A 24,500-nucleotide genomic window follows, 5' to 3' on the forward strand; every position below is an offset into this window, starting at 1 on the left:
ATAGAATAAGGTGGAGAGTGTTGTAGTAAGACACTTGAAGACTCTTCTGGTTCCTGTGTGTGTGTGCACATATTAGCAAGCCTACCAACAAACACATATGAGGTGCATCCACCACATACATATACAAATATATTTTCTAAAAATATTTATCTACTTACTTATTTGAAAGGTATATATTGAACTTTATACTTACTAGGTATTTACAAAATACTGACAAAGAAGATAAAGATAATATCTGTCACCATAGAATGTAAAAAGTTTAAAAAAAGATTAATTGTATCAAGTCTCATAAAGTAAATATATTTTGTGAAACATGATAACTTAGAAGAAACAGGTAGTAATATGTGGGCAATAAATAATTTGATGATATATTTGTGCTGACACTTGAATAATGTAAAAAGGATAGGCAAAGGGCTAGTGAGAGTCCAGTCAGAAGAAATGACATGGGCAAAAGCCTAAAAAGGTAATAAACCTTTAATATTCATGTATGAAATATTTCATATATGAAAGAAACACTAGTGGCATTTATCCCTCTCATATTCCCTCCTCTACCATACACTTTTCTTCCCAACCCCATTTAACCATTCCTACTTAGTAAAAGATTTCAGAATACTCAGCTCTAAGTGGAACATATATACCACAGCTCCTCCTCTCAAGGCCTGGTGGGGTCAGTGAGGAAGAGGAAGAGGAGAGAGTGTAAGTGTTACAGGTGGTCGGTGACTTCAAGGAAACATTATCTTCTGGACACAGCACGGAGGCCTCACATATGAACTTACAGTAGTTGTGAAAACCCAAGTCAGACTAAGCCCCACAATGGAGAGGAGAGTTGGACATGAAACCCCACTTTTATTCATGAAGCTGCTTGGCAATTGGTATACTCTGGGAGGGCAAGAGAGAGAGAGACAGTTTCCTTTAAAGGTAAGGCTCCACCGGAAGGACACACATACAAGTATATTTAGGCTGCACAGTGTTATCTTGATGACTTTTTTTTTTCTTTTTAAAGGACAAACAATTGGGTAAAGAAAGGGCAGATCTGTGACGACTTGGTTTACTATGAAAATTATTCTTATACAAAATTCTCCATACCAAAAAATTTCGATAGTCAGAATTTTCTAGAGAAACAGAACTAATAAGATATGTGGAGATGTAAAAACAGACATTTTATACCACGATACTTAACATGCAGCATGTTTTAAAAATATATAAGTAAATAAATAAATAAATGCATTTGAAAGAGGAGACTTTGAGTATTGGATCATAAAATTATGAAGGTAAAGAAAAGTTAAAGGATGCCATCAGCAACCTACAAATCAGGAACAACAGTGACATAATTCAAAAAATTTTGAGGCTTTAGATTTGTCAGAGAATTGGTCCCAGGAGGAGCCCTGGTGCTCAAAGTTTAAGAGGTGTGCTATGCTGTCTGAGGACAGAAGATGATGGATGGATGTCCTATTTCAATAAAATAGTTGCTTTGCCCCAAGATCCTTATTCTGTTTACATCATGCTTACAGTCCAGGCCCAGAGCCAGAATCAGGCTCAGGAGTGAGCCACATACATCAGAAAGCTCTCTTGGTAAGTCTGATTCAGGACCTTCAGTCTATGCTGTCCCTTCATGGTTAGGCACAAGTAGCAGTTGCTTCTGGGTACTCGCTTTGTGACACATTTCCCTCTCTCATGCTGCCTCCCTGCCAAGCTGAAGTCCAGGCAGTAGCCTTATCCATGTGCCTTCTTGTTGAGTCTGACCTAAGACTCTCACTCTGAGCCATTGCTGTTGCTTAATACCACCTCTCATGGCCAAGGAGCATGTAGAAGCCACATCTACAAGCTCTCTTGCTATGTCAGATAGAGGACTCACCTGTCACTAGCCTTCCAGGCTCAGAAGGAAGACATTTTTTTCAAGTTCCCTTGGCTCACACCTAGCCAGGATCATCATCTGTGGATTCATTTGGTGAGTCTGACCCAGGTCACTGGGCCTGTGCTTCCCATAGGCTCAGGCCCAGACTGGACCATAAGCTGAATTCTCATGCTTTTTCAGAGAGTTTTCCTGGTCCCTTGACCTATACTACTCTTCTATGTCAAGGCACAGCTGAGAGATACACCAGAGGACATTCTGGGACTTCACCCAAGCAGTATCACACTACCCTTCTGTCACACCAGTTACCACCGAGTGTATTTCATCCTCTCCAATCAGCAACCAATGTTGAGTCGCTATGACAGTAACCTGTTCATGCTTTCCATCTGACCTGAAATGAAACCAAGTTGAGGCAATAGAGAAAACCAAACAAACTTCCACTCAGCATCAGCAGGGAAGGCTAGACCCTAATATCAGATGTGCAAACAGTGAAAGAAATCCACTTCCCTCTAATCAAGGGAACAATTAACCAAGAAGACATAATCTTAAACATCTATAGACCAAACAAGCATTATACTGGACTTCATGGTGCAGATTAACCCCATTTCAGTAATTGTAGGTGATTTTAATATCCTACTTTCTCTAATGGGCAGGTCATCTGAATAAAAAAATAAAAAAGAACATTAGCATTAACAGATCCTATCCATCAAATGGACTTAAGAGATACATATGTAAAAATTCTACCTAAACACGAAAGGATATTCATTTTACTCAACAGACAATGGAAGTTTCTTTAAAATGGTCCACATATTGAGACACAAAATAAATCTCAATAAGCAGAGAAACTGAAATGACTCCATGTGTCCTATATGGCTGCAATGCAATAAAGGTAGAAATCAAGAGTAAAAGAACCTCTAAGAGTTTCACCAACACATGGAAACTAGACAACACACTACAGAATGATGAATGGGTCAATGAAAGCACAAAGAAAGAAATCAAACACTCCCATAAAGGAGTCAAAATGAAAACATCTGGGAAGCACTGCTGCTAAGAAGAAATTTATAGTTCTAAGTATCTCCATTCAGAAGTCAGAAAAAGCACAAATATATAACTTATGTACTTTAAGGGTTTGTAAAAACACAAACCACATTCAAATTTAGTAACAGAAAGAAATAAACATCAGGGTAGAAATTAATGTCATGGAAAAACAAATGAAAATTCTAACAAACTCTGTAGAAAATCAATGGGTCTGAGAGCAGGTTCTTTGAATCACACACACACACACACACACACACACACACACACACACACACAACAACAGACATTTAGCTCAACTCCCCTTATAAAAGAGGAGATCGAAAATAATAAAATTAGCAATGAACAAAGAGACGTTGCAAACAGATACCAAAGAAGTTAAGAAAATTATAAGAGAGTAGTTAAAAAATATGTTGCAGTAAAATAAATTGATGAGTTTCTTGACACCACCAAACCACCAAAATTAAACTGAGAACGCAACAATTCAAGCAGACTCAGAACAAGTGAGAAGATTTAAATAGTAAGAAAAATTCTTCCGACTAAATGCATGCCAAGTCCAGATAGAGACACAATCATCTTCTAGTGAGCTTTCAAAGAAGAATTACATCTAATACTTTTCAAATTATTGAAAAAATAGAATGAAAGTTATACCCATATCTATCTTCCTGTACAAAAATTATTTTCAGGGAAGAACTTTTCCTTTTATAGGTTGTCTCTTTCTAATTCTAAGTATGATCTGTCATCCAATTTTTTGTCTTTACACAGAAGAATCTGAGAAACTTCAACTAGTTCTCTTGGAGTCTGTCTATACATAGAACACCAAAGTTTTCAGGAATTCATAATGGGCAAAGTATTGCCTCTTCAATAAATGTTGAAAAAAAGTGTATAATACACATAAAAGAATGCCACTATATTTTTCTTTTGTCACATTCAAGTGAAAAAAAAAAAAAGACTCAAACATAAAGCCTGAAAATATGGAACTCTTGAAATGAGAAAAGGTCTTTGACATTGACTTTCGAAAGGATTGTTGGATATAATGCCCAAAGTGCAGTTATAAAAGCAAAACTCAGGAAGCAGAATTACTTCAAATTAGAAGTGTCTTGCTGGACAAGAAAAACAACAAAAAAAGTCTACAGAATGGGAAAAAGTATCTGAAATATTTTTTTCTGATATGGTGTTAGTACTCAAAATGCATAAGAATCTGTAACCAGCATCATCATACATACCTGTAAACACAGTACTTAGAAGTTAGAGCCAGAGCTTGCATGGTGGCGCACACCTTTAATCCCAGCACTCAGGAAGACAGAGACCAGTGGATCGATGTGAGTTTGAAGCCAGCCTGGTCTACAAAGGGATTCCAGGACAGCCAAAGCTACACAGAGAAACCCTGTCTCAAAAAAAAAAAAAAAAAAGACATAAAAAGGAAGTTAGAGGCAATAGAATTGCAAGCTCAAGGGTAGCCTAGGCTGTTAGAGAGAACTAAAGCCAAATTGCCAAGTGCGGTTGGGGAGAAGAAACCCCAACAATTCTGTAGCAATTAACCCAAAGGACCTGAGCAGATATGTCTAAATATCTTAGTGTTTCAGAGATATACAGATATACAGCAACACTAGGAGAATGTATTGAATGTCACTAATTGTTTGGAAAATATAGATCAAAACTTCATTATACTTCATACACATTGGTGCTATTTTACTACCACCACCACCAGCAGCACAGGCACTACCACCACCACCAAAAGATAAAAAATGTCAACAGGCATGGAGGAAAATAAATTATTTTAATGATAATTGTTTTGGATTTCATTAGCTTTAGGAGTGTAGCTTGTGACCCAGTAGTTTAAGGTGTGATATTAGTGAAAAGAAATAAACTATCAACAGCTTTTCAAACACTGTTGCTGATGATCTTGATGAGAATTGTGTTTTTAAGTTTTGGAAAGTTAATCATGTATACAATGTGATCATATTCACCCCAATTATACTATCTTATCTCTTGTCTACTTTTGATGCCCCCTTTCATCCTCCTAACTAGTCCTCCTACCTTCATGTCTTTTTGTTTCTTTGTATATATTGTACAAGCTGCTGTGTGTTCATGATTGCAAAAGCCATGACAAATCCACAAGATAGTGCTTAACAGCATTTCTTCCCACTCACTGTCTCTTCTCATCTTTTCACCCTTCCTTACACCACCTTACTTGACTCCTAGAAGGGATGATATACACATTCCATTTAGAGTATACAGCAGTCACTTATCTTATGCCACTTGACTACCTTCACTAGTTGTTTGTTTTTTACACACACCACGTCCATTGCAATAGGTGATCTGTAGTCTAAGTCTGTAAACATAAAAACTTAGAAAGCACTGAACTACATATCCATTCAGGAAATCATCAGTAGTAATAAATCTACTACTAGGGCCTATGACCTCCCATCCACAGGTTTTGACCAAGTTTAGAGTATGTGGTATGTATTTTCTCCCATTGAGCAGACCTCAAACCCTATTAGACAGCAGTGCCTTGCCCTTAAAACAGTCACAACACTATTTCATATATTGTCTAAGAGCTGAATATCATAGTATTCAGGGTTCACAGCTGGATAAAACCACTGAAGAATTTCTCCTCCAAAAGCTTGAATAGAACCTTCTAACCATAAGGCAGCTAGTCAGCAGAAAGTAAATAACTTTCTGGTCAGTTACAGTTTGATTTGACTATGCCCTATAACCAAAGTGTATGGTGTCTTGAGTAATACAGGTCTTACCATTGCCTTATGGCAGCCAACTAAGAGTTACAGTATATGTGTATGTCAGAAGGATAATTTTGGGAACAGTTGGAATAATAGCTCATAGGGAGCATTTTGTATTTGGAACTTGGATTTTCATAAAGTTTACAATTACTGAGAGTAGTATTATCAGTTCACCCATGGTACCTTCTTTAAATTTTTTTTAGTATAAATTATATTTGTAGTTAGTTTGCACACTACTATAGGTTGATAGGTTTTGCTATACCTGGTTAGTTTGGGATAGCCTTCCCTCAGCTTAAACTTTTCTCTTTCCCCCTCTCATCCATTTTATACCTTTCCACTCCTAGCATAGCCCTCTATTATAGATCATGTGTATTTTACTATACTCCTCAAGAACTACCTCCTGCCTCCACATACTCTTGTGACTCATTACTTGCTTTCTATTCTTGACAGACAATCCATCCTAAGCACAGAGGTCTAAAAATTTGAAGCTAGAGTCTACATATGATACAAAACACAAGACATTTGCCTTCCTTGGCTTGGGTTACCTCACTCAGTATATTTTCCAGTTCCACTCATTTGCCTTAAATTTCCATAAAGTCACTTATTTTTAGTATGTGATAGAATCTCATTTTTAATATGTACCATATTTTCATCATCTAGTCATTACTTACTGAACATCTAAACTGAGTCTATTACCCAGAACAGCAATGAACTTGTATGTACAGATACCACTGTGGTGGCTTTTGGAGTCCTTTGGATGTGGTATAACCTAGCAGTGGTATAGCTGATGAAATGGAAGTTCAATTTTCAATTTTTTGAGAAACATCCACATTGATTAAAGAAATGAAAATTTTTGGTACACTGTTGTGGTGATTTAAATAAAAATGGCCCACACAGTCTCACAGAGAGTGGTACTATTAAAAAGTGTGACCATAGGGAGTAGGTGTGGCCTAGTTGGAGGAAGTGTGTCACTAGGGGTAGGCTGCGAGCTTTCAGAAGCTCAAGCTAGGCCCAGTGTCACTCTCTCTTCCTGCTGCTTTCCATTCTGGCTGTAGAACTCGTGGCTCCTTCTCCAGCACCATGTCTGCCGCCGTGCCACCATGCTTCCTGACATGGCAATAATGAACCAAATCTGTGAACCTGAGGCTGACCTCTAAATCACAGTGATCCACCTGCCTCTGCCTTTCTTTTTCTTTTTTTCTTTTCAATTACTTAGGATCTTTATTTACGAAACTGAAGAAAAGGTTAGATTTAAACACAGGTAGCTGAATAGGTACATAGGATATTTAATTTAAAAAAATGTTTATTAATTTATTCTTGTTATATCTCGATGGTTATCCCATCCCTTGTATCCTCCCATTCTTCCCTCCCTCCCATTTTCCCATTATTCCCCTCCGCTATGACTGTTACTGAGGGGGATTATCTCCCCCTGTATATGCTCATAGGGTATCAAGTCTTTTCTTGGTAACCTGCTGTCCTTCCTCTGAGTGCCACCAGGTCTCCCCCTCCAGGGGACATGGTCAAATGTGAGGCACCAGAGTACGTGAGAAAATCATATCCCACTCTCCACTCAAGTGTGGAGACTGTTCTGACCATTGGCTAGATCTGGGTAGGGGTTTAAAGTTTACCTCCTGTATTGTCCTTGGCTGGTGCCTTAGTTTGAGCGGGACCCCTGGGCCCAAATCTGCCTATCATAATGTTCTACTTGTAGGTTTCTAGGACCCTCTAGATCCTTCTACTTTGCTATTCTCTCATTTAGAGTCCCAATAGGATGTCCTCCCCTCTGTCCCAGTTTCCTGGTAAGTGAAGGCTTTCGTGGGACATGCCCCTTGGGCTAGTATGCAGATATAAGTGAGTATATCCCATTTGATTCTTTCTGCTTCTGGGTTAACTCACTCATTATGATCATTTCTAGCTCAATCCATTTATCCACAAATTTCGGGAATTCCTTGCTTTTAATAGCTGAGTAGTATTCCATAGTGTATATGTACCACAGTTTCTTTATCCATTCTTCTACTGAGGGACACTTAGGCTGTTTCCATGTTCTGGCTATTATGAATAAGGCTGCTATGAACATGGTTGAGCAAAGTTTCTTGTTGTGTGCTGGAGCATCTTCTGGGTATATTCCAAGGAGTGGAATAGCTGGGTCTTGAGGAAGCCCTATTCCCATTTTTCTGAGATAGCACCAGATAGATTTCCAAAGTGGCTGTACTAGTTTGCATTCCCACCAGCAATGAAGGAGTGTTCCTCTCTCCCCACATCCTCGCCAGCATATGGTGTCGCTTGAGTTTTTGATCTTAGCCATTCTGATGGGTGTAAATGGAATCTCAGAGTTGTTTTGATTTGCATTTCCCTGATGACTAAGGAGGGTGAGCATTTCTTTAAGTGTTTCTCAGCCATTTGATACTCCTCTGTTGAGAATTCTCTGTTTAGTTCCAAGCCCCATTTCTCAATTGGGTTATTTGGTTTAGTGGTGTTTAATTTCTTGAGTTCTTCATATATTTTGGATATTAGACCTTTGTCAGATGTAGGGTTGGTGAAGATCTTTTCCCAGTCTGTAGGCTGTCGCTTTGTTCTCTTGACAGTGTCTCCTGCCTTACAGAAGCTTCTCAGCCTCATGAGGTCCCATTTATTAATTGTTGACATTAAGGCCTGGGCCATTGGTGTTGTGTTCAGGAAGTTGTCTCCTGTGCCAATATGTTCCAGGCTCTTCCCCACTTTTTCCTCTAAGTGACTTAGTGTCTTTGGTTTTATATTGAGGTCTTTAATCCACTTGGATTTGAGTTTTGTGCAAGGTGACAAATATGGGTCCAGTTGCATTTTTTTACACAGAGACCTCCAGTTAGACCAGCACCATTTGTTGAAGATGCTATCCTTTTTCCATTGAATGGATTTGGCGTCTTTGTCAAAAATCAAGTGACCATATGTGTGTGGATTCATATCTGGGTCTTCGATTCGATTCCACTGATCAACCAGCCTGTTGCTGTGCCAGTACCATGCTGTTTTAATTACTATTGCTTTATGGTACAGTTTGAGATCAGGTATGGAGATTCCTACGGAGCACCTTTTATTGTACAAGATTGTTTTAGCTATCTATTCTGGGTTTTTTGTTTTTTCATATGAAGTTCAGAATTGAACTTTCAATGTCTTTAAAAAATTGTGTAGGCATTTTAATAGGGATTGCATTGAATCTGTAGATTGCTTTTGGTAGGATGGCCATTTTTACTATGTTAATTTTCCTGATCCATGAGCAAGGAAGATCATTCCATCTTCTCAGGTCATCTTCAATATTTTTCTTCAGAGTTTTGAATTTTTTTTTCAAACAAGTCCTTCACTTGCTTAGTTAGAGTAACTCCTAGATATTTTATATTGCTTGTGGCTAATGTGAAGGGTGTGGTTTTTCTAATTTCTTCCTCTGTAAGCCTGTCATTTGTGTATAGGAAGGCTTGGGATTTTTAATGTATTCTATTTCTGCTTTCAGGTCTAAAATTATTTTATTCACTTCCTACCACCACATGTTTGTGGCTTCATAGATTTCCTTAACAGACATATTCATATCTTTTTTAGGACCTCTATCATATTTAGAAAAGATGTTTCAAGGTCCTTGTGCTTCAATTGTGTTTCAATACTCAGAACATACTATAGTAGAATTGCTAGGTTTCTGTGCTGATATAATATTGTCCTGGCTCTTATTGTGTTGTTATGCTGGTATTTAGGCGTCTGGGATTGGAGTAATTTTAACTGTAGGTGCTGAAATGTGGTGTCCTTGTGGGTAGGTGCTTTGTTCCTTGTTTTCTGTTGTCTTCTCTCTTGTTCTTGGGATGTTGTGGTTGCTGTGTTTGCCTAGTAGGAAATTATTCTTGTATCATGCCAGGTGTAGCACGGGTTGGGTTAAAAACGTTTCTAGGGATTTGGAGCTGACACTTAGGAGTGGAAATGGGCTAGGAGGGGGTGCTGATGTGGTCCACCGTAGGGAGGAAAGCAGGGTGTTCTACCAGGATCGTCTTAGTTCCCTAGAAATGGGACAGAGGATGAGGTGAGGCCACAGAGGGTAGTCTGCTACAGAGAAGGAGATGACATGGGTATTTGATATGGAAGAGAGAAGGGAGAGTGAATGTCTGAAGCTTGTCTACGTGCTCTACTAGCTTATTTGCTTCTTGCACAGGTTTAGCTGGAGGATTCCCAAGAAATGCCTGCTAGATTTGGGGATTCAGATAATGGGACAAGTGGGGGGGAGAAGTTTGGAGTAGTTGATCTGTTTGATCCATTGGAAATTGGGGCAGAAAGGGATGAGATGCTGCAGCAAGTGATCTCTTATAGAACAGGTGAGACTGGAGAATTGGAATTGAAGGAGAGGAATTAGAAGTGAAGGTCTGCTGTTAGTTTACCCGATTCTCTGGTCAGTGTGACCCCTGAAAACAATTTTTAAATGAAAATATTTTTAAAAGAGCATGGAGGTTTCTTCACACATTTACATGAATCTTCCATGGTATGCAGAAATCTTAGATGACGGCCATATATCTAAACATATTCGAATCATTATTTCAAAGACTGTGATCCCATGTTCATTGTATTATTCTTGTAGTATTTAAAGTATCCAAGAAGTTATAGAAATTTACAGTTGTGGCTGAATGTAGAAAGAACATTTAGTGTATACATACTATCGAAGAATATAGGTCACCTTTAGAAAATGAGGAAAAATTTGACATTTGTCACTGTAGATTAAATAGAGTACATCATGCTAAGTAAAATATGGCAGATACACTAGGAAGGAAACTCTATGATAAGTTTTACATGAGAAAACTTTAATTGGTTAAGCTCATGAAAAACAAAGATAATTATAGTTGCTAGGGAGCATGTCAGGAGAAACAGGGACATATTAGCTAAAGGGAAAAATCTATTTTGATTATGTATGAATATGACCAAAAAAGGCAAATTAAAACCTCTTTGTGTTTTTTGTCATTTTATTTCAAGAGCCCAAATGATAGCAATTACTGGTATGGTTGTAGGAAAAAGAGAAAGGGTAAATCTTTATACATTGCTGTTCGGAAGTAGACTGGTGCCACCTCTGTGGAAGTCCTACAAACCTAAATGCAAGTTCTACCTATCTTGCTCCTGAATATGTGTCTGAAGGAACCTATGCCAACATACTGCAGAAAGACTTATACATGTATATTTATTGCTGTACTGTTCACAGTAGACAAGATGTGTGTACTAGTTACTTCACTGCAATGAGAAAATATCTCACTGAACCAAATATAGGCCAGAAAGGTTTGTTTGGGCTCACACTTGGAGGGGAAGTCCTTTATGGCATGGAGCCATGGCACCAGTGCCATGAGGCTCCTGCTCCCAGAGCAACTGGAGTCAGGAAGCAGACACTGGTGAATACTGGCGCTCAGCTCACTTTCTTACTTTTGTGCAGTCCATGACCTCTGGTCAGGATCCCCATTTAGAACTGATCTGCCCACCTCAGTGAATTTCAGCTAAAAAATCCCTCACAAAAATGACTAGGGATTTATCATCAGAGTGATTCTAGATGCTGTCAAGTTTACGATCAATATTAAACACCATGATACAAAACTGGTGTAGGTTTTCGATAGGTAATGAAAATGAAAATAATGAAAATGTTTTTTTAATGAAATTAAGATAATTGCAGGAAATAGGAACAAGGCTAAGCAACTTTAATATTGTATGTTTTCTTTCATATATAGAATCTTTACACAAATGACTATTTGAGAGACATGGCAACTGTAGCAATAACTTTCTGTGTATTGGATTAGAAAATCGGCAATGAAGACAATTTCATATAATTTACTTCTTTGTTTTGTATGTATGTTTCTCTGTGCTTACACGCCATGGAATACTTTTGGCTGTCAGAGGACAACTTGATGGAATCCATCAGACAAGAGACTGAACTCAGGTCACCAAGCTAAGTGCCTTTAGCTGCTGAGCCACCTCACTGGTGTGAGTACTGTATAGATGTTTTAAATGTCTTAGTATTCAACCAGCAGATTGCATTTTTATTTACTTGGTCTTATTTTGTATCTTTAATTCACTACACCATGAATTATATAAGTATCTGCTTGATATTCTCCCAAATGGCTTGCTTGAAATGTAAGCTTTAGCCAATACTAAATTGTTTTGCTTTTTAACAAACAGGATATTTTCATAGATTCATACTATATGAAGAATAAGGTGCATCTCCCTACAGTGTACAATTCCATGAGTAGTTGTTTAATTTTTATATATAATTTTCTATCTTCTTCCTGACTTGGTCCTTTGATCTTGATTCATTTAAGAAATTGCTGGAGATGACAAAAGGCCCCTTGAAATCTTACACCTAATTTTTCCTGTACAGAGAAGTTTACAACACTTTTTAGTGTTAACACCTGGTCATTAAGAGTCAAAAGGACTCTCACTGGTCCATTAATAATAAGTAGTTCTGATAGTTTCCAGGCCCAGCACAGACTAACATTCTTATTAGGAATTAGGGTTTGGCCCTCAATGTAGAAACATTCCTACCAAAACCAAATCCTGAGTTACAGTCATTTTAAACATCAGAATTGTCAAGATTTCAGAAACCAGGGTTTTGGAGATGTCCACAAAACTGCTGACATCTGTTTAGAGATTAAATGTGTGGAAACAGATCAAACCAAGTTAAATCCAGTCATAAGAACCCAAAATTATCACTTTCCTTCTCAACTTCCCTGTGGATCAAACACTGAGTAAATTTTTCTGAAAGACAAATAACATAAATGCATATCATCATTTACCCTCCTGTTTGAAGGCCATGCTGGAGGATTGTAAACAATAGAACAAACAGCATGGACTTATTTCCATTCTCTCTTTAATTTTGACCAGACTATGTTCTCTTCAGATCCCTGAAACAATAGCCAGGTACAAATTTGGTTGTAGAAATGAACTTCTTATAGGTTTCCAATACAGGGTATATTTCTTTGTGGACCATTTGTGGCCATTAACACTATATTCTCCTTAGGAAAGAACAACAGAAGATATTTTGTGGGCAGCATAGGGTCACTGGGGTGTAGAACATGAGTGGGGTGGAGAACATAACTCTTGTTATGGTCACAGAGAAACAGTATTAACATATTAGGGAGAGTTAAAAGAACTTAAAGAATTTTTGAGATATTTTAGCAAACAAAAGTTGAATTCCTAATTTTGTTTCAACTTCCTATGAGTGATAGTTTTCTCCTTGGTCTTTTCTAAGTGTATTCATTTACTATTTTTCTCATATTCAGAACTTTATGCTGAGGTATGCATTATTTATTAAAATACCATTTATTAAGTGCTTCCTTTTCAAGGCACTGAACTATATGCTCGAGATACCAAACATGACTAGATATGTTTTCTAACCATAATGACTCCACAGATGACAACCTAAAGTTTTATTCTAGGCAAATATTGGCTTTTCTAAATTTGAAACCAGTTTTCAGTTGAGAAGATAGAAATGTCAAACTTTGGTATTTTAGGCAGTACTGGAAAGTATTTGAAGGACCCTAAGACCACTTCCCCAAACACAGTTAATATTAAAAATAGGCCCATGTTGTGTTAACGAGTTCTCCAGATCAGGGAGGTCATAAAATTTTAAAGTTGACTTGGTAGCAGCGTATTAAACTACACACTCCTTAAAGTCAGGGACCATACTTTATTTATCTTTGAATGCCCATTGCATTCTAGACTATATAGGTTTTGGAAACACTGAGTCCAGAGGTGGATAAATAGAAGATAGGCTAACTTTACAGATTACAGCAAAGCACATCTGTCTCTAAAATAAATGTGCTTTAGGGTTTTTTTTTTAATACCCAGAGACAACCTTCAGGGATTGTCTTCTTTCTCTTTTGTTGATATAGCCCTAAAATTCACATTACATTCCTCTCCATTTAACAATCTTTCAGCAAAAAGCAAAAGAGGCTGTGTTGCTAGTATATAACCAAAAGGGCTAGGCATGCTAAAGTGAGATTTTTTCATAGAGCTGTAGACAGCAATAGTCAATATGTGAATATTACTCTGTAGAATTTTATGCTAATTATAATATAATATATAAGAGTTAAGTTGAGAAAATGTTCTTCTCATGACAAAGGCAGAATAATTTAGTGAATAGAGGCCCTGGATAAATGCAGTTTGAAATGCTTCTTAATGTGTTTATTGTTGTTATGTTACCTTGGAGAACTTATTGAATAAAGTTTTTATGCTACAGAGTTCTGACTGCAAAATTGGGGTAATAGTAAAAATTACCTAAAGTTACTCTCTTTATATTAGATAATATATGTATATACAATTAAAATACTTTGAGATTCCCATACACAAACATTTACACCATTGGCTCATCTCTTTCTCCTCCAACTCTTCCCATATCCTACCACTCTATATAGGTGTATATATATATGTGTGTGTGTGTGTGTGTGTGTGTGTGTGTGTGTGTAAATTAAGACCATTTAACATTGTTTTGTGTATGTGTTCAGGGAAGACCCACATGGAATAGATAACCAAACAGTTGTCTTATTCTTGAAGAAGACTTATTCTCCCTTTCTCACCAGTCATTGATTGCCTATATCTCATTATTCAAGGGTAGGGCCTTGTATACAATTCTTTGGAGCTAGGCTTCATGTTTCTTCAAAAAAAAAAAAAAAAAAACCTGTAATTTTAGTCTTTCCATTCATCAGCTACCTAAAAGTCTCTCATCAGTGTTTATGTAATTAATTTGCATATTATATGCATTAGTAGAAAGGCATTCTTTTTAGCTAGCTTTTCAAGTAACAAAGACAACAGACTGCAGCTTTTCATTTTAAAGACTTAAAACTCAGGCAATGTTAAATAAATCATGATTCTAAAATAAATTTATAAAATCCTAAATTAATTGTTTCATAGACATATATAAAAACTTTAGCATCCCACGCAAAGCACACTATAGCTTAAAAAATTATGTTAAAGCTATTTAATATAAAAGCTTGTCCATGAATTAATTATTGTGTCAGTTTGAAAAACAACTACAGGTATCTTGAGGCACACCATAAAATGTAGGGAATATGCAGAGAAGGATACTATATTTCAATTGCAAAGAATAGTAACTTGTTTTGGTCCGGCTAAAAATATCAGGAAATGTACGCCAATGGTTACAGTCTAGTATTTTCATGAATGTAATATAATGCCATAGATTTTCTCACTAGTTAATAATGTTGAAAGCTTCCACAGTTGCTTACAAATTATTTTTCAATGATAAAAATTTGTGAACATTAAGGCAAATAAGCTTACATAAATATGTGCAAGTGTATAACTCATATCAAGCAGAAGAAAAATGACAGGATATTTTACTAGCTCAGGATTCTCATAAGACATACAAGCTGGCCCTTGATTCAAAGTGGTCTTCTTGATTCTGTTTCCCCGGCATTGGGATTACAAATGTGTGCCACCATGCCAGGGCTTTATCTGATTGCTGAGGCCTCAGGAAAATATTTTATAGACTGAGTTCTCTCCCTAGGCCAAGTGCGTTATTTCAGACAAAGCAGCTTTAGGTTATTGAACAAATAAGTCGTCTTGAAATTGTTTTTGTTCTTTGTCAAATCTAAGATATAGTGAAGTTTCTTAATGATGGTGTTCATTAAAATAGGAACAAAAATGACAGTGTATTAAACTCATTCTTGGGACCAGAGACTACGGTTTTTGTCATTATTGTATCACTGAACAGAGTTCTTTTAGGTACTTGATTAATAAATACTTGTTGAATACATTAGTGGTGTCTTGTTGCTTTTTATAATACCATGATCCAGCCCAAAATATAGGGTCTGTTGATACTCTTTCCTTCTTAGCTTCCAGTAGAAATTAAACATAAAATCTTGTTATTTTTTCTTTGTGACATCTTTTTAAATTTGTAAGTGTTTAAACTATATTATGTGTGTAAGTGCTTGCCAGCCTGTGTGCACAGGTACTGCATGCATATCTGGAACTGATGAAGGCAAGAAGAGGGTATCAAATGCCCTAGAACTGAAACTGCATATGATTGTAAGCCACAATGCAAGTGTTCTTAATCCCCCGAGCCACCTTTCTGTAACCATAATATATTTTAAACCTATTCTTTGTTTTTGACTATCCTATCTGGCAGCATTCAACAAAATGGAGTTGTGATCATGCTTTTTATTACTTCATACACAACTTTTTCTGACCTAGTTTGCTGATAGTCAGTAGGCTGGAAGAATTCTGGAATACTCTCTTCTTAACATCATAGAATTTCTATGTTGATGACATGTAATTACTTGTCCATGGCAGGCTTTCAGACTTCTAAATTTTCAGTCATTCTTTTTCCCCTCTTATTCAAAATAAATTTCTGAGTACTAGCCAAGTATGGTGGTGCACGCCTTTAATCCCAGCACTCGGGAGGCAGAAGCAGGCAGATTACTGTGAGGTCGAGGCCAGCCTGGTCTACAAAAGTGAGTCTAGGACAGCCAAGGCTACACAGAGAAACCCTGTCTCTAAAAACAAACAAAAATAAATAAATAAATAAATAAATAAAAATTCTGACTACTGAGTCTAGACTAGTTATGTTATTTTCTTATTTGTTTTCTTATTTGTTTCTCTAGTCTGTTCATTCTAAGATGCTGTTATTTGCTCAGTTATGTATTGTTTCATGTTTCTGTCCTTTATATACATCTTCCTTTCAGTTCTGAAGAAAAACATGAATACCAAATAACAACTCTAAAACATGATATTTAAAATGAATAATAATATGACAATAGAAACCCATCTACAATATGCTCACACTTTCAAGGGTTTTGTTAGCCAATGAAAACCCATTTATGGAATCAAGAGTTCAACTGTCTCACTTAGTGGGAGAGTGGAACATGATTGTGGTAGGAACATGGAATGAGCAATTTAAAACATCAAATTTACTTTTGATTATCCTACTGAGGGAAAATGTGGGTAACAAACATAAAGTTGGCTACTTTGTGTCACTGCTAGGTAGCTCTACTATGTGATCATCGTACCCACTTCATAAACACATGTTCTTACTACTTTTTCTTTTATAGAAAAACGGTTCAGCAATTTCCAATGACCCAACTCACATGCTAGCACTGAATATTTCTCAACCACTATTGTTAGTTTCTCATGGTCTGTCCATATAACTTCCCAAATCCTCATCAATTCATGTTCAGAATATTACAATAGCCCCTTTTGTTTCATCACATGAGATTGACTTCTTGACAAAATTGAAAAAAATACAATCTCTTTTTTTGTCTAATATGGTACTCTGGTTAAAATAATTGCCTTTGTCAAAAATCTACTGGCCAGCCATGGAAGACGATGTGCCCAGTACTGATGGGACTTGATGTGCTTGGGTGGGTTGGTAGTGGGGCGGAGCTCTCCTTTTCTGAGAAATAAGAGGGCGGGGATACGGGCAAGAGGGTGGGAGGGTGGAACAGGGAGGAGAGAAAGAAGAGGGCTACTACTTATATGTAAAGTCAATAAATAAAAATAAAAATAAAATAAATATTTGAAATAAAAACAAAAACAAATTTAGAAATTAAAAATATCTAGCAGGTATAGTTGTGTGGGTTTATTTCTGAGATCTCTGTTGTATTCCATTGGTCTACATGTCTATATTTGTACTAGTGATATGCTATTTTTGCTACTGTGGCTCTATAGTATATGTTGAAATTATGTGCAGTGATACCTCCAATATTACTCCTTTTGTTAAGATTGCTTTGGGTATCCAGATGTGTGTGTGTATGTGTGTGTCTGTGTATGTGTGTGTGTGCGCACACCTTTATTTCATTTTTAAGGATTATTTTATACAATTTCTATGAAAAATGCCATTGACATTTTTATGGAATTGAATATAATTGACATTTTGATGGGTATTGCATTGAATGTGTTGATTGTTTTCAATAATACAGCCATTTCACATTGTTAATTTTACATATCCATAATCTTTCTAACTTCTAATGTCTTCTCCAATGTCTTTCTTCAAATTACAAGTCATATTATAAAGCTATAACATTGAAAACAGATGGTATTGACAAAATCTCATATATTGTCAAGTGAAATAGAATAAGGTGCACATGCAAATCTTACATGTAGAAGAATGAAACTCAAACTTCATCTCTCACCTTTCTCAAAACTCTACTCTAAACGAATCAAAAGCTTCAGTGTAAGATTTTGTGCACTGGTAAAGAAAAAACTATTAATAGTCAAATTCATTATATAAGTTTCTCTCATATAATACATTCTGATGACAGCCTCCCATCCTATCCCTTCTCCCCATCCCCCAACCCCCAGAAAGTACTTTCTTCACGGGGCATTAATGCTAAGCCATTAAGCCTAACAAAATAATGTGGCCCCAGGAAACTAAAAGGCTTCTGTACAGCAAAGAACATCATCATTCAAATGAAAAGGCAACCTACAGAATGAGAAAAATATTTACCAGCTATGCCTTTGACAGAAATGCAGTTACTAGAATATACAACAAGCTAAAAAAGCTGAATATCAAGAAAACAAGTGATTCTGAGTGAGGTAACCCAGATCCCAAAAACCAAACGTCTTATTTTTTCTTTTGTTTGTATAAGTTAGCTTTGAATCTTGAGATATGAGTGTTTAATTTGGAATACCCCTAGAGGTCAAAAACTACTAAATGGCCATAATGTAGCATAAAACTAAACAGACTTCTCAAAAGATGAAACACAAATGTAAGAGACACATTTCAAAAAAAAAATTCAACATCTTTTTCTGTCAGTGAAATGCAAATTAAAACTACTTTGAGATTTCATTTTACCCCTTCCAGAGTGGCTAAGATTAAAAAAAAAATGATGACAAGTACTGGCATGGGTTTGGGTAAAGAGGAACATGTATTTCCTACTTGTGGGAGTAAAAAACCATAGCAACCAGTATAAAAGTCAGTGTGGAGGTTCCTCAAAAGGCTAAAAATAGATCTGCTCCCCAAATCTAGCTATACCACTCTTGGGAATACACCCAAAGAACTCTCATATTTTAGTGTAGAGATGCTTGTGAATATAAGCTCCTTGTTATTCTCTTCATAATATCTAGGAAGTGGAAGCAGCCTAGATGTTGCTCAGCTGATGAATATATGATATTTTCATATATTTATGTAGAGTGGAATGCTACTTAGTTGTTAAGAAAAGCAAAACCATCAAATTCTCAGGTAACCAGATGAAATGGGAAATAGACCTAATGGCCCTTTGAAAAAGTCATGTGGAAGCATACTACTGTAGAATCTTCCTAAAATATACACATACATATGTACAAATGCAATTACTCTAAAATAGGACAACAATGTCTTCACTTGACTTAAAGCTAACAAAAGAAAAGCTATGAAGAGAGAAACAGGCAAAAATGGAAGAAACTGTAACTGGGAAGAGGGGTTGGATAATACAGTGGGGGAGGGAAGAAGGGATAAATAATACTAAGAATGTTTGAAGAACCATACAAATGCATTTTATGTTTATTTAACACACACACACACACACACAATTTCAACGAAGTTATATTACTTAGGGTGATAATGCTCATTTCAAAGACTATCTAATAAAATCCTCAATTGCCAGGCATTGGAAACTTCCCTTTAGATTGTTGGTCAATGAAGTCCAAGAGATAATCCCAGGACAACATAAGCTATTGTCATTGCTCTTAGTTATTTCCTGGAACTTGAAGGTAAGACTATGTGTCTGGTTCATAAGGCTTCAAGAGGGAATAAGGACTCTGATCTAACAAGAACTGGCTTAGGTGTCATTTGAACGGTATTTTGGTTAAGAATCTGGCTGCATTCTTCCTTCTCTGAGATCTTGAGAGCATTTGAATTAAAGGATAGCAGTGAGAGAAGCATGGGAGAATGGCAAAGTAGAAGGATCCAGAGGGTCCTAGAAGCCTACAAGTAGAACATGATGATAGGCAGATTTGGGCCCAGGGGTCCCGCTCAAACTAAGGCACCAGCCAAGGACAATACAGGAGGTAAACTTTAAACCCCTTCCCAGATCTAGCCAATGGTCAGAATATTCTCCACAGTTGAGTGGAGAGTGTGATACGACTTTCTCACGTTCTCTGGTGCCTCACATTTGACCATGTCCCCTGGATGGGGAGACCTGGTGGCACTCAGAGGAAGGACAGCAGGTTACCGAGAAGAGACTTGATACCCTATGAGCATATACAGGGGGAGGTAATCCCCCTCAGGAAAAGTCATAGGGGAGGGCAATAAGGGGAAAAGGGGAGGGAGGGAAGAATGGGAGGACACAAGGGATGGGATAACCATTGAAACGTAACAAGAATAAATTAATAATAAAAAATAAAAAAAAAAAAGGATAGCAGTCTAATTTGCTTAGGGTGGTTAAAAGGTACACATACATTGCTTTCTGCTTGCTGATTATGGATATAATATAACCAGTTTCTTCTAACTTACATGACTTTAATTTTCTTGCCTTAGGCCATTGCACAAAGAACTGTGCAAAGACAAAACAAAACAAAGCAAAACAAAACAAACCATTTCTACCATAAGTTTCTTTATTGGGGCACTTTATCACAGCAATGTGAAAGAATCTAAGGCATCCATATATTAATTCTGGTGTTGCCAGAACTACTATTCTGGGTAATTCCTTCTTTTTTCCTTGTGGCTTCATGCCTCATAGCAATATTGTGCCCATTTTTTTTCTGCTATAATATGAGAAGATAGAATTCTACTATATGGAAAAGGGAAAGGCTCAGAGTAAAATAAGTTTCCATAGCATCTTAGATATTGAAGCTTTAAAGTAGTAAAATTAAGATTAGTGGAGAGGAACTTTTAGTTTTGAAGCTTTGCTTTTTCTTCACTTGATGTTTCCAGATGAAAGTCTGTACATGACTACTAGTTAGCATTTTCAATGGGGCCAAGCCTAAGATTATGAAGTCCTCAATGTTTGTATTTGAGATCTTTATTACTCTGTGCTGAGCAATTGTGATGCTTTTTAGGCATTTCACTCTTTTTCCAGTCTTGCTTAAAGGTACCCTAACAATGTCTTTACAATATCGTTTCAAGAACTTAATATGTTAAAGTTAGTGTTGTTAAAGATAAGTATAAGAAGACACAATTCTTAGCCTCAAGACCACAAATCACACATTGCCTCATCTTTTGGGGTGACTGTACTAAGCACAGTCTTTTTGGTGATCTCAAAAACCTTATTTGGCTGAGCCAATAAGGTTAGTCCTAACTCTCAAATAAGTTATTATTACCGCTCTTTAATTTCTAAAACAGACAATATGGCAAAACATAGCTACATTCTAATTTGGAAATATTGACCTCATCTAGCCAGCCTGAAAGTCATATGTGACTCAGACATATGCCTGCATACACATAGAAAGGGAGAAAAAAGGAAGACGAAAGATGATGATAGAATAAGATGGGCGTGTGCGTTACAGGAAGTTCAGTGAATTCTTGATACATTCTCTGTCAAAGTATCATAGCAAAGGCACATGACCTTTTGTGTCTTTAGATGGAAACATTAGCCATAAGAGTCATGGGATGCAATGATATCTGGAAGCACAGTATCTTCTATAAGCTCAACAGGCTGCGGAGCAGCTAGCTACCTCTGCCTTCTTAGGACTGGAAATAGATTTCTCTAAGAAGTAGACGCCAGAAGACTGCTGCAGAGAGAAGCCATGGTAAGTAATAAAATATGATGGAAAGAGAATGGGGGATCAATATACAAATTGAGATTTACTACTTTCGGTAAAAAATAATTAGAATTTTACATACATAACAATTTTTCAATGGTACAATGAAATTCTATCAGTTAAGCTGGGTTTTTACATACCTCACTCTTTAAATGTTGAGAATTGACTGGGCAAACTACGTTGTAGTACGTGGCAAATTAAAGTCAGATACTCTGTTCCTGATTGAAGAAGTGTACAAATCATGGAAACTCTGAATTTATCAAAGCCAAAATTTGAATTTACTTTGCCCACAATATCCTCTGAGGCGAATGCTTCCCCAAATAACTGAGTGATGCCGACGAACAGTTCTACCTCCCATTAGAGGTAAACGGTTTTGTTTTTTTTCCTGTTTTGCTGAATAAACTACGTTACTTCCTCTTCTAGCTGTACAAGCCTGCAGTTCACTACAGGATATCTGGGTAGAAAGGGTAAGGTTCTTGGCTTTCTCTTCATACATTCAAAAATAGAACTAAAAAGCCTCTGTGAATTGAAAACGACAGTGTGAATTTCTGCTGCTTCCACTGAAAACTCAATTCTGAGTCTGCTAATATCTTACCTTTGGGGGGATATATTGTTATGAAGAATGGAGACTTCAGTGAGGTAATATCTATTTATAAGTTTAAGTGGTTAAAATGTTCGCTGAAACTGCTGCATGCTTTCTGAGAGGAAATGTGGCTGTCTAGATAGAAAGCTCCTTTCTCTACAATTTAACATGCCACTGACAAAAACCAGGGGTCCAGACTTGTAGTAAACATTGCTCCTAACAATTCTATGTTAAAATTGAGATTGTGGTTCATTAAATGCATTTTTTGTTAGTGTGAGCCAAGGGGAGAAAATAAACTTACAGTTTTAAACCCATGGTTTGTGTCAACCAAATTAAAGCAGCATTCAAGTAGTAAATGCATCTAAGTGCCTTAATCTGTTCATAAGATGAGACTTGACATGTTTTCTGAGATTGGGACATTTTCCATGCGTGCATTTTCTGGTGGGATGTGATGGCTTCAAATAGCACAAAAGGATTTTCATCAAGCCCTAGAAGCTAGCACAGCTGTCGAGTCTCAATGGGGCTGATTCTCAGCTTACGATGAACATTTCTTTGGATGTATTTTTAATTTGAGAACATGGGAAGCATTTTCAGAAGACGTTCCAAGCATTTTGCTGTCTTTTTTAGAAGGAATTTCTTCTGTGGTTTTAAAAGAATGTGTCCTTTTTAAAGTCTGCTAATTTCACACATGGAATTTGATTGATATGTAAAAATATCCATAATATGTTAAATTACATTTGATTCTAGATGAGACTGGAAGTTGTAGTAAAATGTAAGTGAAACATATTTATTAGGAAAATATAAATTAAATCTATTTACACCAACAACTTTCCTTCTCCTGATGTGAGCAAATCAGTGTATTTTGTACATATTTAATTTCCCCTGGAGTGGAGTGTTGAAGACAGTTAAATTCTTTCCTTTAAAAATATTCCCAAATGAAGTTTATTATTTTCTGTAAAATTTTAGAAGAAATGCTTTATTGTACTACTAGTTTTCCCCCAGTAACAAAATGAAACTAACAGCTGTAGACTACATGAGCATGACTCACAGGATGGCACTATGTGTATATTATGGTTGCCAAGCGGCACCATACTGTCTGCTATTGAGAGAACTCTGCCTAATCTCTCTGACCGCAAGTATGGGTGGAGTTTTTTTCCTCTAGCAAAGTTGTTCCAAAGTGACTGATACTAGGGCCAGTATATGAAATTCAGGCAGGCTAAGCAGCTGCACAGCTCTGGGACCCTCTAGAAGGGCTGAAATCAGCAGTACTCCCTGGACAGACCGTTCTTAGAAACAATTTTGGTGGGATTGTGACAAAAGATGCTCTCAGTAGACTTAAAAAAGCTCTGGGTGGAGTTTTCCCCACCATCTGCTTTCCCCTTCCCCCTACTCCACCCAGGATGTTTAATGGAAAGAAAGATCAAGTTATTCAAGCAGCTTCTGAGACTAGATGAGGGAGGAAGGAAATTAATCACCCGTGTGTCCTTAGAAGCCGACTTTAACACAAAGTTGGAGCTTAGTAGGGACTAGCTGTTTGCTGAATTGTAAAGCCCTCAGGGAAAGTAGAGGTTGCTGTTGGCTGACTCTGTGCTGATGTCTTAGTTTCTGCAGCTGTGAATGTGTGTGTCCTAGAAGGCTGAGAAAGAAATTATTCACTAGAGCATGAGACATTTTCCACTTGGTCAAACTTATTGCTCAAGATTGGAAAAATAATACTTGTCTGAAATTTTTAGTGGTACAAAATTATAATAGAGCATTAGAGTTAGACTTACAAATTGGCAACTGTCTAGGCACATTATTCTGAGGCTGGGAAAGAAAAAGAAAAAAAAAAAAAAAAAAGACAACACTCTGAACTGGATGTGTCTCCAGTCCAGCAAGTGTTTCTGTCTGCTTTTGACCAGAAATGTTATTATGAATAATCTAATCCAGAGGTTATTTATGGTCTCTCAAAGTTCTACTTTCTTGAAACAGAAGTGATTCTAATCATGGTGAAAGGTTAAGCTAGTGAAAAATCAGTTAATGAGTTTATAGGCTGAATTTTTATGTCAGTTGGTAGATTTTTCACAAGTGAGGAAGGCCTACACTTTGAAATTGTACTAAGTAATTGAAAAGGAGGTAAGGCAGACAAAAAGAGAGACATTACAGTACAGTATAAAGAGAAATTTTCTGACTTCATACATCCTGCCTACGTATTAAGCAAGAATGTAGTTAAAATACTTGTGAGTGATACCTAGATAACCTCAGAATGTAGCTATAAAAGTGAGCAGTGTCAATCATGGGGTTCAATTTTCTTTTCTATGTTTGGGAATTTTAATTTTACTTCTTCAACTTTATTACAAATATGTGGCATAATCTACTTTGGTAATTTACATATCTTTTAAATCATTTATTTTCCTCCTAAAACTTATTTTTAATTGGTAAATCGTATATGTTTATAAGCTACAGTATCATCTTATGATCACAGACATGGTTCTGTGGTAAAGATACTAAAGGTGTTTTTATAGAAATTTTGTCATATATATTGTTATTTACTATGATCACTATGTAACATTTTCTTTATTAACTTTATACCTTTTTTAAAGTTTGAATTTTTCAAGACAGGTTTTCTCTGTGTAGCCCT

At 36.6% G+C, this 24,500-nt stretch overlaps 1 protein-coding gene across 5 annotated transcripts in view; it reads left to right on the forward strand.

Annotated features, from left to right (window-relative positions):
- Window positions 1-24,500, forward strand: part of LOC127184784 (putative P2Y purinoceptor 10) — a 75,777-nt gene that overhangs the window by 25,746 nt on the left and 25,531 nt on the right. Inside the window, exons 1-2 of one of the 5 annotated variants that reach the window (XM_051141169.1) lie at window positions 21,088-21,285; window positions 21,458-21,764. The exons of 1 other annotated variant lie outside the window; for it this stretch is intronic. The gene's annotated coding sequence lies outside the window, so the exon portion shown is untranslated. 3 more of the 5 variants (XM_051141168.1, XM_051141166.1, XM_051141167.1) reach the window with 3 other exon arrangements.

The sequence above is a fragment of the Acomys russatus genome, chromosome X, assembly GCF_903995435.1.
Source record: "Acomys russatus chromosome X, mAcoRus1.1, whole genome shotgun sequence".
NCBI lineage: Eukaryota > Metazoa > Chordata > Mammalia > Rodentia > Muridae > Acomys > Acomys russatus.